This window comes from Malurus melanocephalus, unplaced genomic scaffold (assembly GCF_030028575.1).
Source record: "Malurus melanocephalus ecotype Western Australia unplaced genomic scaffold, MMel_1.1 scaffold_436, whole genome shotgun sequence".
In the NCBI taxonomy this organism is placed as follows: domain Eukaryota; kingdom Metazoa; phylum Chordata; class Aves; order Passeriformes; family Maluridae; genus Malurus; species Malurus melanocephalus.
The window spans coordinates 595,471-610,102 of NW_026623668.1; the positions used below are offsets into that span (position 1 = coordinate 595,471).

At 35.7% G+C, this 14,632-nt stretch overlaps 1 long non-coding RNA gene across 2 annotated transcripts in view; it reads left to right on the forward strand.

The window, feature by feature from the left end:
* The window catches only part of LOC130581795 (uncharacterized), a 45,962-nt gene extending 31,589 nt beyond the window's left edge, over positions 1–14,373 (forward strand). The window contains exons 3-4 of one of the 2 annotated variants that reach the window (XR_008966266.1): positions 9,289–9,406; positions 13,798–14,373. This is a non-coding gene — a long non-coding RNA (uncharacterized LOC130581795). Of the gene's footprint in view, positions 1–9,288; positions 9,407–9,887; positions 10,271–13,797 lie in introns of those variants that run through there. The other variant, XR_008966265.1, reaches the window with a different exon arrangement.
* The last annotated feature ends 259 nt before the right edge of the window (positions 14,374–14,632 follow it).

Genomic DNA, 14,632 nt, shown 5'->3' on the forward strand with positions numbered 1-14,632 from the left:
GGGGGGAGGGGAAGAGAGGAGCAATAAAACCCAAGAAAAACAATAAAAAAGGAAAAAGAAATTGCGCACCACCTTCTGACTGACACCCAGCTTACCCCTGTCCTTGAGCAGTGTTCAGCCCCTTCTGGTCAGCTCTCCCCAATTTATATACTGGGCATGATGTTCTGTGGAACATATGGAATATCTCTTTGGCCAGTTTGGGTCAGCTGTCCTGGCTGTGCTCCCTCCCAGCTTCTTGTGCACCTCCACACTGGCAGAGCATGAGACACTGGAAAGTCCTTTGACTTAGACTAAGCAGTGCTTAACAACAACAAAAACATCAGTGTTTTATCAACATTATTCTCTTCTTAAATCCAAAACACAGCTCTGTAGCAGCTACTAAAGAAAAGGAACCCTATTACAGCCAAAACCAGGTCACTGTGCAAAGTGGTATTTATGTTGATGTTGCGTGACCATGGGTTTATTMTTTTTTGTATCTTTTAAAAAGAAACATTTTTTTCTGAATTAGAGTCTGKCCAGAAATAGGAAAAGAGTGAACCTGTCTGTGTTGACAGTTTCTTAGCTCTGCTTTAAAGAGATCTTACCGGTATTGTGAAAGGATAATTTCTGCTGAAATGGTGAACCAGGATGCTAAAATAAGGCGACATTTTAGAAAAATGATTAGTAAGTATTAGATAATGAAAATGAAGCTGACTTGTTTCACAGAGAGTGCTGAACAGTTAGGAGATACTGGTTGGGAAGCCTAAATCTGGTATATTATTGGTAGGTGTATTTCTGTTCTAATCTAACTCCATAGAAATTGCAGAAGCCATATTAAGCTCTTCTTCAATTTGTTTCATACAGATAAAAGAATTTGCATCTCATGAGTCACATATTTCCTGTTGTATCTTTAATWCAGCCATTTTTAGTATTTTTCTTGCCTCTTCCCTCTATTGGTATGCTTAGAGAGTCTGTGTGTAGGAGCTTGTTATTTCACCCGTGAGGCAAGGAGGAGTTCAAATCAATAGCAGTGTGTTGTTGACACTAAATGATGTTTCTTCTTGCCACAATAAGACTTGATTTTGTCATCCTAATGACGCTAGCTTGCTTCACAGAATAGGGATCAGCACTCTCTCAAATCAAACTTTACAAGTTTAAAAAGAAGGAAATAATAGAGAAATACTCCCGTATTTGTGACCAAACACATGTGTTGSCTTTGTAAAATGAATATTCAATTTCTGTTTCACTTTATAGGGTAGCTGCTTTGCAAGGCATTTTGGAAGTCTGTTTTAAGGGATGTAGGATTGATCAGAGCTGACATTGATGAAAGTCTGATATTTTAAAAAGATATGTTGCAAACATTATTTAAAATATAAGTTCACATAAAATATGGAACTTGGTAAGACCTTGGCTGAAAAAACCTAACAAAAACAAGAAGCCTTAAGCTAGTAGAAATTCTGTGTGTTTCACAGAAAAGTCTTTTCAGCACTGCCTACAAAGAGAATGTGTGCAAGAGAAAATGAGTACAACCAGCAGGACATTACCAGGCCCGGTCCTCGATTGCACTCTATAACATAGTCAAAAAGGAATAAACAGTTGTTCCTGACTTGAACTAAGGATCCCATACAGAGACAGGAAGCTGTAGGAAGATGTGAATTTGAGAGAAATGGTGTAACTGTAGTAAGCAATAGTATGATAATAGGAATTTACAGGCTTAATGTTGGCAGCAGCAGTAGATTATTAAAAGRCACAGTGTTGTGTTGGACATCTGAAAGCAGTAACAGAGTTGAGTCACTCTGTTATATTTCACTCTGTTATATTATCAAAATAATATAACCTCCTTACAACAAWAGTTGTGCATTTGTATACACACTTTCCACTGTATGAAAGATGTTTCTTTTTTATCTGAAAGAACTTTTTTAAGTATGTCTGCATGATTAAACTTCCACATTGTGAATTGTTCTGTTTGCACTGTTATAATTGTTTTTTATTGTAGTGCAAAACATGGCTTCTCAGATGCTCATAGTGTAAACTGCAATCTAGTATTTTTTGGTTTTACAATATCTCCCCTTCTCAGTTCTTCTACATGATACTCATAAAGTCACCTAACATTAACTGTTCATGTACTGTGGTGACCTTTCCTGGGGAGGAGATGCCTCCTATTTTGCAGGCAGTGAAACAAATCCTCATGAGAATTACAGTAACTAGTTATAGTTCAGTAATGGTACTGAATATTATATRAACTTCAAGCAACATTTGGTGGACTTTTTTTTTAAATTTGTGTTAACTGTGGGGAATAAGTAGCATCTAAAATATGACTAGCAACTTGAGAAACATAGCTTGTTGAGTTTAGCAGCCTCAAATCCAGAATGTTTTGATGATTCTGTTTCCTATCAAAATATGTTTTAATGAGTTTAGTCATATCTAGATCAGGAGCACTTTGCAAGTTTGCTTATACTAATAAGACACATCTACCTTTGATGCAACATATTAGCAGTGTAGTGGTAATAGAATATCTTAGTCTTGTTTATGTTCTTCATTCTGTCTCCAGTGCTGACAGAAGCTAAAAAACAGTTTTTTCTAGTGTAACTTCCCCTTATTTGCATGAAGTTAGCGTGCTTKCAGAATACCACCAGCATACCTTATCCTGCTATGTGTAGGTGTCTTACCATATGCATTAAGATGCGTACCAGAAAGAGCCTCTAACATCTTATCAGCAATAAAGTGAAGAGGCAAGAAGTTCAGTGAAGAAGGCTGTGSCTACTGTGGTGGATTGTCTTTACTGAAACAGGTTTTTCCTGTCAGCTAAAATTTTGATCTTGTAAATATTCAAGTGTACCTTACAACAAGCTGATAGTACCACTGATAGATGTTGAATATATTCTCTAACAGCATTATATTTAGTAAACATTAATTTTACGCTATTTCTTTATGCTAGGTTCTTGCATTTAACATATGGTTATAGCTGGATTTAACGTTCCTTATTCTTGTGAGGATAAACGAACATGAAAAACATCCCTTATAATAGTTACAAAACCAGCAAAAATATTAAGTGTGAAGAGCWTTGTCATTCTTCCTTTTTTGATTGTTATTTATATTGATTCTCATGTTTCTGTGTGTCAGAGTATGTGTGTAGTTACCGCCATCTTTCAGTTGACTAGAGTTTTAAAAGACCCAAGGCATCTGGGACAGTCCCATRAACATATTTATCTCACTTTCAACACTTCTAACACTTCTAAAGATTTTAGTTTACTACTGCAAAACTTAAYGTTTGTATAGTAACCTTTAGCATGAAATTTGTATGATTTAAACTTTTCCATTTACTTACTCTACTTTCTTCTGTCTCTATATGGTTTAGTTTTATTTGTGTACTAGGGAATTCCTCATCTTGGTATGTCCGAGCTCTTTTTAAAATTGGTTCAAATGATAATTTTCTTAACATTTTCTTTCACAATTTCTAAAGAGTTTTGTTTGCCTTGCTATGCCTACTTGTTCTTAATAAGTATCTGTACTACCTGGGAGTGAATGTCAAAATAACTTGGAATTGAAAAATTTGTTTTGGTAACAATCTCAAAAAAAAAAAAAATCTTTTTTATCTCTTAAATCACCAAAAAAAAGTATCATTCTTAAGACTCTTTCTTAGAGCCTTTATTATATGCATGTGCATGCTATACATTCTTGGAACAATTAGTAAAACTACAGGCACATCGGAAGGCATATTCTGCATTTTTAGTGAAATGTATTTTGAATAAGTAGCTGATCTATTGAGTACAGTTGTCCATTGATTCTAAAGATATTTTTTTCTCTGCTCAGACAAATCAAGATGGTAATCATTTATAATTTCTTGCCTTCATGAAAAGGAGTGATGAATAATATGATTGGAAGGAATGCATGAGTCATGAAATGGGGAGCCGGGCAATCATGGAAAAATTCACTTTAAAAACTCTCTTTTGCTTACCAGGATCTGTAATGGGAATTCAGTTTTCTGTAACAAAATCCAGAAATTACAGTGGTTGAGGTTTTAATAAAAGCCTTGGGTGGATGAACAACTCCCTTAAGCTGAACATTGGTTGGTGGGTTATAGAAAGGAATTTTTTAACTCTCAGCTAAAAGTGGTTGTGGATGCAATAATCAGAGGACACTCTCTCTTTTGACCTCTATTTGAATGTGAAAATAAAATGTCTTAAAATATACTACAGTTAATATGGAGTGAATATAGACAGTCTTAAAAGTATCTGCATTATTATGAAAYAGCTTTTAAGAGCTGTTAAAATATTGATACCTTGGTAGAGCACTTCAAACACTCTTACTTCTATTTCAGAGGTAGATCTGTGTAGCCAGTCAACATTTGTACTCTTTTTGTTCGATGTACAGAGAAGAGAATAAAACCAAGTATGGTTACTAAAGAAATGGTTCAGTTTGTCATAGCTCTACCAAAAAAAAAAAAAGAAAAATCCATCTTGTTTTCAGTTTTTTTCCTATAGTAAAATCATCAAGGAAGTATTGAATAATTGCACAGTAGAATCAGGCACCAACTCTGGGTCCTGGGCAAGACTCACATAACCAGCTGTTGTTCTCCCTGCAGTGACCTGGGCTAGGCAGCCTAGCATCTGCCTCTGTTTTCTTTTCAGTGACCCAAGCCAGATTTCTTCAAAGTCTATTGCTGATATTTTCCCTACAGTCATTCATGCTAATTTCTTTTACATGCTACAGCTGTTTTTGAAAGATATTTTGCCTTTTTCTTTCCTGACTTATTTTTGCAAACTTAGAGGTGATTTTTAAAAATTACTGGATAATCTTGACCATAAGACTGGTTGTCTTGCTTTAAGGTATATGTTAGCACTGTAGAAAAAGGGTAAATTAGATTTACTTTCCAGAGGRAAGCTCAGTCTGACCAGTGGTCCTCATGGACAAAGAATCCTGATCTTGAACTGAGTTCTTTACAGTCATTGATCTTGAGAGAATCAAGGTGAATCTGGTGGTAATGGCTTGGGACAGAGCAAAGCTCAGAAAAATTCAGAAGCAAAAAGATAAGTATTTTGCTGTGTGAGCCAACAGTATGAAAAGGTTGTGTGGCAAAATGCTCTAAATGAGAAGAAAGGGCTGTTAATGATATAAAACCGTTAATTATGGGATTAAGTTGACCTCAGGAAGGCATTATTGCTTAATAGCTAAATGCAAACCCATAAAGCGTAAGTTTGCAATTTTGGAGGAGATASAGCTCAAGCTTTCATAGTTGTTGCCAATGGAAATTATGGAATACCTTTTAGAAGGGCTATTTTTTAAGTAGAAGAGCCCAAAAGTTTGATGGTCTTTGTTGTTTTGGTTTTTTTTGCCTGTAAAACATTCATGTCTTAAAGTAAGCCAGAGGTTCTTGGTTCTTTGCATGTTTATATTTTAGGAGAGATTTTGCACCTTGTTTTCAATTTGCAGTCTTAAAATTCCTTTGACAACTTCAGTTTATGTGAGCACATGAATTAAAGAAGATATTCTGGCTACTACTGAGTGACTCAATTTCACTTTTGCCAAAGTTGCAAATGGTATGCTTAAAATGAGCATTTTATCCTTTCTAAATCAATATGAAGTGCTTTTTCAGCTACTTTTGTTCTGGGACAGCCAGGGTAGTTGTTGTTTGCATAAATACTACTCTGCAGTGTAAACTGAAGCATAATAATGACAACTCTTTGGGAGAATACTTCAGGTACTAAGGAAGGAAGCCTTGTAAGCCACTTTCCCTAGCCATGTCTTTTCGCCACTTTGATGCAGCTTGTGAATCCAGGCTTTCTTTTGCTATGTAMGTTTTAATCTTCATATTTTTAAGTTAGTTTCCTTGTATTTATATCCATTAACTTTTGTTTGTTGACTGGTTGCCACTTAAATGAATTCAGTTCAATTTTCTGCACTCCTTCCCAGCAGAAATGTCTAGAAATAGGTAAAAGACCTTGAGCATTCTCCTCTATGGGCTGAACAGTCCCAGCTCTCTCAATATCTGCTCATATTTCACATGCTTCTAACCCTTAATCACCTTTCAGATCCTCTCCTGGTGCACTGTAGCAAGCCCCTGTCTTTCRTGTACTGGGGAGCCCAAAACTGTATTGAGTACTCCAGAAGCATTTCACTGGTGCTTATGATCCCACTTTTTGCTTTTTTGCCTCCTCTCAGGATGCAGAATTCCACCATCTTGTGGTAACTGCAGCTGAAGTTGTCTCCTTCTTTTATATCCCTGRTCTGTTCTTCCTTGTGTGAAAGTATGGGGTTCAACAGAAAGCCTTTCTCTCAACTGCTCCTTAATAATTTATGTCAGTGAAATTGTGGTCCACCCTTCAGAAAACCTCTGGATTGCTTGATTCATGGTGTGTTGTTCCTTTAATTGATACTGGCTTGATTAAACTGCACAAAGAGGACCAAGTCCTGCAAATGTGACAGAAGTCATAGGGAATGTTACCCAAGAGACTGTGTCACTCAGAGATTTGGTTGTTAAAAGTAAAAGAAAAAAAACAGTGCCTTTTCAAAAGGGTGTAAGGGAGAATAGATGGAATAAGTTAAAAGAATAATTACTCACTTATTTCATATTAGGAATTTATGTGATTAGGTAGAAGTGATTTGGGGTAGAGATCTTATTTTTACCCGAATATTATATATGAAGCAAAAGATTAGTGAATATTTTGCTAAATAGCTCAGAAAATTGCAACTAAATATTTTGCATTTCCTCATGCATTATTAACATTGCTTCTGTGAAAACATGATCATCCTCACTATTTCTTTTTGACAGCCAATTCCACAAAAATTTCTACTAACAGATGATTAAATACATGGAAGGAAGGTTGGAGGAGGAAGGGGTCGCATAGTAGAATTCTCATAAGCCCTGAGGACAAAGTGATGTAAGGTGTCATTTTTGTTACTGATTATTTTCTGTTACTCAGCTTTTATTTTCAGTTATATTTTTAAAATATATTGTTGTTAGAACTACAACTGAATTTTAATAATTTATATTTTTTCTTTGGGAAGTTTTTTAGAATTGGACAATTGAAGCATGTTAGAGACCTTGTGTTTGAACATATTTGAGCTTTGGAAGTCGYAGTGTTCTAGTTTTCTTACATTGTTCTCAAGTAGATAGTGTGCCCATAATCTTAATAATTTAAGAATAGCAAACACACAGCTGAAGTGCATTCCATTCATTCAGATAAGAGGCGTTACTTGTTCCATATGGTTGTGTCTACCAACCTGTTAGCTAAAACGTGATTAGAAGTTGAGTTGCTTTCTCTCATGCTGCCTTTGTTATGCTGATTATGAGAGTATGTTGCTCCATAAGTCTGGGCATTTCTTTACACACAGAGTGATTTTTCACTGTAAAATTACTGTGCCTTTTATTTGTCGTATGAAGTAGGAAAATGAAGTGGTTTGTGTGGTGCTTGTTTGTGCAGAATGCAGAAAAGATAATAGCATATGCTGGTTTTGGTAAATACTTGTGGCTGTCTTATTTCTTGGGTGGGCTGGACATCCCCCCAKATGTGAACGACTTGAATGAGGCCTGCTTCTACTACTAAACAATAAACCTCCTTTACTAAAATCACAGAATGGGTCAGGCTGGAAAGGACCCTAGTGGGTTATCTGGYCCAACCTCTCTGCTCAAGCAGAGTCATCCTAGAGTAGTTTAAGACCCCCACAAGAACCAGGGCCTGTAACTTTGAGGCTCCCTCTGGAGGGCTTGATGCATTTCCTTGTTCTGATCAGGTGTCCTGTAGCAAAGACCCCGGACAGTGTCAACTGTGCTAATCTGCCCTTTTATCTTAACCCATAAACTGTCAACTTGCTCATCATCAATCCCAAGGCAGAGCTTGAATACATTCCAAGTGTTGTCTCACATAGARKGCAACTCCACCACAGCACCTTMCAGGCCTGTGTCTCCTAAACAGCGTGCAGTCCTTCATGACAGCATTCCAGTTGGGAGCTCTTCTACCACATCACTGTAATCCCATTGAGGACAAAGCCCTGTGATTGTACACAGGTATCTAATTCTTCCAGTTTGTCCTCCATACTGCTTGCATTGCTGTACAGCACTTTATAGATGTAAATGATTGTGTCAATATTCTAGTGGGGCTGGAAGGGGACATCCCATAGTCRAGTGTTGTGGTTGTGGCTTTGGATWCTTGTAYTCACTGATKGTATCCTCTCTTAMGCCTCYTTTTGCTACTTCAGTGGTTGCTGTAGGTTTCCCTTCTCATACTTTATGTCTGTCAAACCTGACTATGTCTCTGTCCCTCTTCAAATCTAGCTTAAAGCTTTTTCAGCAAAGTGTGCTCCCTCCTGAGCTAAAGCCTGAGCTGATGTGATACTCCCCTGTGTAATGTCACTTCCTATCTTATCTCAATTTCTTTAATCTGTTTCAGTCATTGAGGATGWTCGGCATGTATGGAAAGAAAAATACACTACAGAATAGACCTGGATGTCTGAGCTGTGACAATGAATCTTTTGGCTTGAAAATTAGACTTTTACACATTGCTGRTTTGACTGGGCTGACCAGCTGAGTGACTTGAATATTAAAAACAAAAAATAAAAGTAGTCTCCTTCAAAAGAAGGGGGTAAAAGGGATATTTTTGCAATTTTTTGTCAAGTATTTCTAAGTTTATGTAGTTGACTTTTRTTGATGAAACACCTGGGAGTGAGCTTTTTGGGTTTAGGTTGTGTATTTGTTTTCTTTTTCCCAAAGTCTTTTGGCAGTTTGAAACCTTTATGACAATTAATTAGATGTCTCAGCAGTCAGTTCAACATCTCAAGTAGTACAGACAATGGATTTTGACCTTGATTTAGATAAAGAAGTTACCAGATACTTAATAGCTTGCATGGGTTTTTACATACATTGTGAGCTCTCCTTAGCATTTTCCTAAATAAAATTCTCTCTTATTTGTTTCAGTTTTGGAAATGTGTGATTTAAGGTTCTATTCAAAAATGTGCTTAACAGAATTCATAACTGTGGCTTACATTTTGCACCTTTTAGGTTGCTGGTTTTTTTGTTCTARTGGACAGAAAAAGGTTTATGATATCTCAGGTTGAAATGCAGCTCTGGAGAATCTTGGAGGTTAAACCTATGCTTTCTGCCAAAGCGGTAATGATGGATGCATTGTTGATTTGTATACCTCAGAAAGTGTTGCTGTGGGAATCAGGAGATGACAAGTTCAATTCTTAACTCACCACCACATACGCTCTGTGGCCCTTCTCTGCTTCACCTCCTTTTGATAAWGTGGAAATGACAGATTTACTGAATGGTAAATACAGATAAATCTGAGTGTTTCTTTCTTCTTTCTCAAGGTTTTGCCAGAATGTACAAATAGCTGTGATGAAAAAAAGTGAGGAAAGGAAACTAGATTGATGGAGGTGAAAAATCGCACCAAGAGTGACTGAGAAAATCTGTGAACCTATGCCTTAGGTGAGGATGTTTTGTCAAAACTGACATTTGCCAACATGATACTTCTTTTGGGATAAATACAAATATAAATTTACTCAGTACTCCCTTAGGGACATTTCTTAAAAGCAGACATTATTGACTATAGATAAAYTCAGAACTGATGGGAACATGAAGAAATGCAGTTAGTTTCTTGTATACTKGGAACTGTGTATGAGAATTTCTTGTACACTTCCTTTGTATTCTTCTAGAGGCAGTGAAGATTTCAGTGAAACTTTCTAATATTTTAAGGCTGATTTATTCTCTTCCTTGGTCTTGATCCGTCTCACCCCYATTTTTTAACCTCAGAAAATTTTTTATTTAACCTTTGAAGAAAGTCTACTTAARACATTACTAAATCATTTTTGTGTGAGAGAGGTCATTTGGAGAGTGTGCGATCATATCAACAGCTGTAATTGCAATTTAATCAGAAAAAGATCAAATATTGAATCCTGTTTCTTGACAGAATTACTTCAGCCTCTGATTAGCCTATTATTTTCTGTGACCAGCTGTYACTTCCGAAAACTTTCTTCTGAGATTATGAACAGACACCGTAAGTGAAGACTTGCCACAGATTTTTGTGGTGGGGCTTTTTTGGGTTGGGTTTGTTTTTTTTTGTGAATCTTTAAAGAGACCTGTATAGAAATAAAACTTCAGTTTATACTTGCATTCATGACTCTTATTAAGGGAATTTGTGTCCAAATACATTTATCTTTGCATCAAAAAGTCCTTGAACTAGTTCAAGAAAGATGCCATAACTAGTTGGCATCAATAGTTACACGGAAAAACAGCTTCCTATATTTGTTCATTTTTAGGACCTTTGTCTGTATACTATGAGCAATAGGCAGCAGCTTACTTTGTATTTTTTTTTTTATTTGACCGCAGTAAGTGCTTTCTTATGAATTTAGATAACTGACTCCGATAGCAAATGACTTAATGATCTGATGCTGGGATCAAGTGTATTTCTGTCTTTGGTAGGCTTCCTTCTGTCCTTCCCCTACTTTCCCTCTGTTTACTGAGAGCYAAGGTTTTTGAAGGCATTTTTGGCCCAGCTTGTGAAGCAAGCATAGATATCAATATCTTGCCTGTAATTTAGTTTYTCCAACTTTTGCTTTTTTGCAGTATTGCATTTAAAAAAAAAAAAAAATGCATGTTTTAGAACATCCACTGTCATACTGAGGAAATTACTCAGCCCTTATAACAGTGTCATTCTCTTGAAAATGTTGGGAGGTTGAGTTCAGCTTGTGCATGGTTGGYTGCAGAAGATTTTTCATTTTAAATGAAGAAAGGAAATACCCTGCTACAGAGTAAAATTGGAGCATAGATTTTGCAATCTTACTAAAGAGAATAATTGATGGTTGAAAAATACATACGATAATTGCTTTCAAATAAATCATCTTAAATTTCCTGTGTTTGTGAAGAATTTTTGTGTTTTTAAAAGCGGCGTGAAAACATTTTTATGTCAGCTGTTTTGGACTTGTAGTTCATACTGTACTTTTCTCTGTATTGAGATTAATGCTGAGGAAAAGGGTAAGGCATTTTTGTTATGGCCAATTTATTTTATTTCAGACTSTATTATCACTTGGTGAAAGCCCTATTGATTAGCCTTCATAGCTTTACAGAGCTTTTCTTATAAGCACTTAAAGTTTAAGTTGTCTCAGTCCCACAGGACAGAAAGAAAGCTGCTAGTACCATGAAATTCTTCTTCTGTATGTTTCCAACAGCTTGAAGCTTCCTCTTGGAATGCAGAATATTAGCACATTAACGTTATTAACCCCTTTAGTACAAAATTGTTTTGGAAATAAAAGTATTTTTATGTCTTCAAAGTCTAGATTGTTTCTTCTATGTCAGTATAGTTTCTTAAAGCTGAAAAATGTGTTGCTGTGCAACAAACAGATGCTGCTCTAACAATGCAATACATTATGTACCAAAAATGATCTTGGTTTTAATCATGGATGCTGATTTAATGAGAGAAGACTATCTTACATCAAAAATGGATTTAGGGTGTGATTTTGTTTTCGCTATGTTTTCTCTACATAATTAATAGGAATATGGTACCTTATATATTCTCTTTTAGATTTGAAAATGTACTTTGGTTTTATGCCATTTTATACTCCTGTTTTCTAATTCTGCCTTGTACAATACTCTTTTTTTTAAATTCCTTTTTTGTGATATGAACACGAGGGCATTAGTAAATCTTGTATCTTTAGTGTATTTGCCAGAAAGTRTTGCCTTTTTACATTCTGTTTTTGTTTAAATCCTCTCATTTTGCYCACATCTCCTTTTTCATTTATTTTCTAAATGTTTGCTATCCAGTGTTTTCATCATGCATTTGCCATGTGGGACATGTAAGATGTTTGTCTGTAACTAATGTTAGTTTATGGATCAGAAAAACAATGCTCATCAATATCTTCAGACACTATCAGTACTTTATATCTTGAGAACACGCCTGACCCCCTGGGAGCATTTCATTGTTGATAYCTCTTCAGTTTAGCTTTCATTTTATTCTGCAGATATTTTGTAACTTAACTTTAGTTGCTAGCTCTAATCCCTTCTATCACCAATACAAATTTTGATTGACAATTTTACTTTCAKATGAAGTCAGATAATACTATACTTGGGGGGGAAAAAGTCTTCATATTGTGTTTTTAATTCCACTGAACCCAGCAGAGTTAAATGTAGTTTGGATGCACAGGGAAGAATTAATGATTGGAAGATACAGAGTTGGTAAATTATTTATTCTGGCCCTGAGGAAGCTGAAAAGCTGAGTGAAAGACTAATAAATCATTTGTGGTAGTGCTGGTTGTCACTTCCAATTATTTTAGACGGTTTTGTGATAAACTGCAGCACCTGCTAGATATCCCTGCACCATCCCTTGATGCTTGCAGTGCAGCTTGTTCAGTCGATTATCAAAGGCAAATTTGTCTAAAGTTTCCTCAGGTTGGAAAGAGAATTACTTTTCTCAGTCACMCCTTCCCCCATTTGTTAAGTTCCTTTTTCATTGCATGCATGTAATAGGCAAAATCAATGATATATGTAGAATTTTATTGACATAATGTACATTCAGGTATGGTTGATGGAGCCACTGAGGAACRGGATGAGGGGTGATGTGTCTGTGAGTATAACTGTGCCTTTAAAGGCTGGCTTGCTTTCATCTTTCTGAATAGCAGTTGTTTCTAAGGTATGAAAACTAGTATTCCTCCTCCTGTTTTGAGGATTGTGTTGTAGCTAGTGCTGAAGTTATTGAGGAGACTAACTTAAATATCAGGTGACTGTCACATGTCAAACTTTTCTACTGCTTTTATTCAAAAGGTCTTAGTTTAAAATAATGATTACATGTACAGATCATGCATGGCCTGTGTGCATGCAACACTTGCATAGTTAGATTAAGGCAGAGAAAAGTAGTTGAAGGACTGGAGAAAAGGTTTAGRAAGAACAATTGAGTGATTGGGGAGGAAGGAAGGGAAAGCAAAATGTTGGAAAGATTAGGGCTGTTTTAACACTTAAAAACTRAAAGTGAGATGAAAGGTGAAGAAATAAAGATCTGGGATGGGTTAGTGGAAGGCAGCTGTTTCTTTATACCCTGTCACTGAGAACAACACTGTTCATCATCACCTCAGATAGCTGCAGTCTGGACAGCATTTTCTCTGAGATAGAGAACCAGGACTACCCTGAAAATATTTGTCTTTCCAAACTGAGAAGGTGTTAAAATATGATGCCATTCTATATGTATTGCTTGCAAGTTTCTAAATTGTCATCTCAGAAAAGAAAAAACGAATTTCAGAAAGTTGAGCTCAAAGTTTACAAGTTGTCTGAAGGATGGGGAGGAGGGTGCTCCTGGTKGTGCAGGAACTTAACATGTTACATTTCTGCTCATCTTGGGGAAAGAACTGCAAAGATTTAAAATTTATATGAAAATAGACTAGAGTGCAAAGCAGTCAGCTTAAAGCTGTTGAGATTTTCTTTCATGTCTCTGTTACTGCATCTTATGCATAGTGCTGAAAGACTTGCTTGTAAATGTTGAATGCTGGAACTTAACAGTTACATGGTAAGTTTTCATTATCTTCCTAACCTTGTCCATCCAAATAACACTGAATTCTAAATATTCAGGGTCAATACAACCTACAGCTCCTTACCTCTTGTAAGGTAAAAAAATCAGGGTTTTTTAATATTGATTTCCATTTTTCCATTAGTGASTCTCAGTTTGGAATTTCAAGTGAAATCTTTGTTTTAGGAAGTAGCGGTATTTTGACTCAGACAGTTCAAGAAATATCAGAAGAAATATTATGCTGACGAAAATCAGAATTAAAAAGTCCTTGTTTTCTTGCTTTAAGTCTTGTTCAGACAGTCTYGTTTTTTTCATTGTGCTTCTGTAGGTCAGGAAGGAATCAGATGAAAAATTGAAGCACAGTCACCTTGCTTCCYCAGAGGACTTCAATACAGAGATCTGCACAATTTCAGCTCTAGATCTGTGAATTTTAGGMAAGCTCCATGAATACATCTGTTCAAGTTCCAGCAAGTAGAAACTAGGTGTCAGAAGAACATGTAAAGCTCTGTCAAGGGGTGCTTGTTTCCTGTGGGGAAGGATTGTTTGCTCAGTTTCCTGGAAGTTCAATTTACGTTATCAGTGGCTGTTATTTGCAACTAATGATGACAATATAGAAATACAGGCTGTAGGAGCTGATTTATGTTATTRTAATTGAATTATTATTAGACAGTASTTCTGTAAGTATKGTATATTTGATGGTAACAGAAAATCAGTGGAATTACTCATGCAGCTTCAATCAGCCATTTATTCATGATTTGCACATCTAGACTTACATAGACATTAATCGTCAGGTTTTTACTTTCCTTATGTTCCCAAGAAAGGTGGTATCTATACTAAATTTGGTTTTCAAAAAATACATTTTTACTGCAGTAGTTTTGTATTTATTTATTGCTAAACACAGTATATTTATGCATTTTTTAAGTAGTTACATGTACAAAGATATGTACATATTGTTTGCATGTACAAAATTAATTTTTTTTTAAATTTTGCATGAAAATTAAAACACAATCAATTTATTCGTAGGACTTTCAAAATTCATGTTTAGTTCACATTGAATTAATTGCACAAAGATAGTGATATGTAGAGATTTTAACGTGTTAAAATGGACAGGACAAAAAATGCATTTGGAAATGAAAATAGATTTCTTTTATGAGATCATTTAT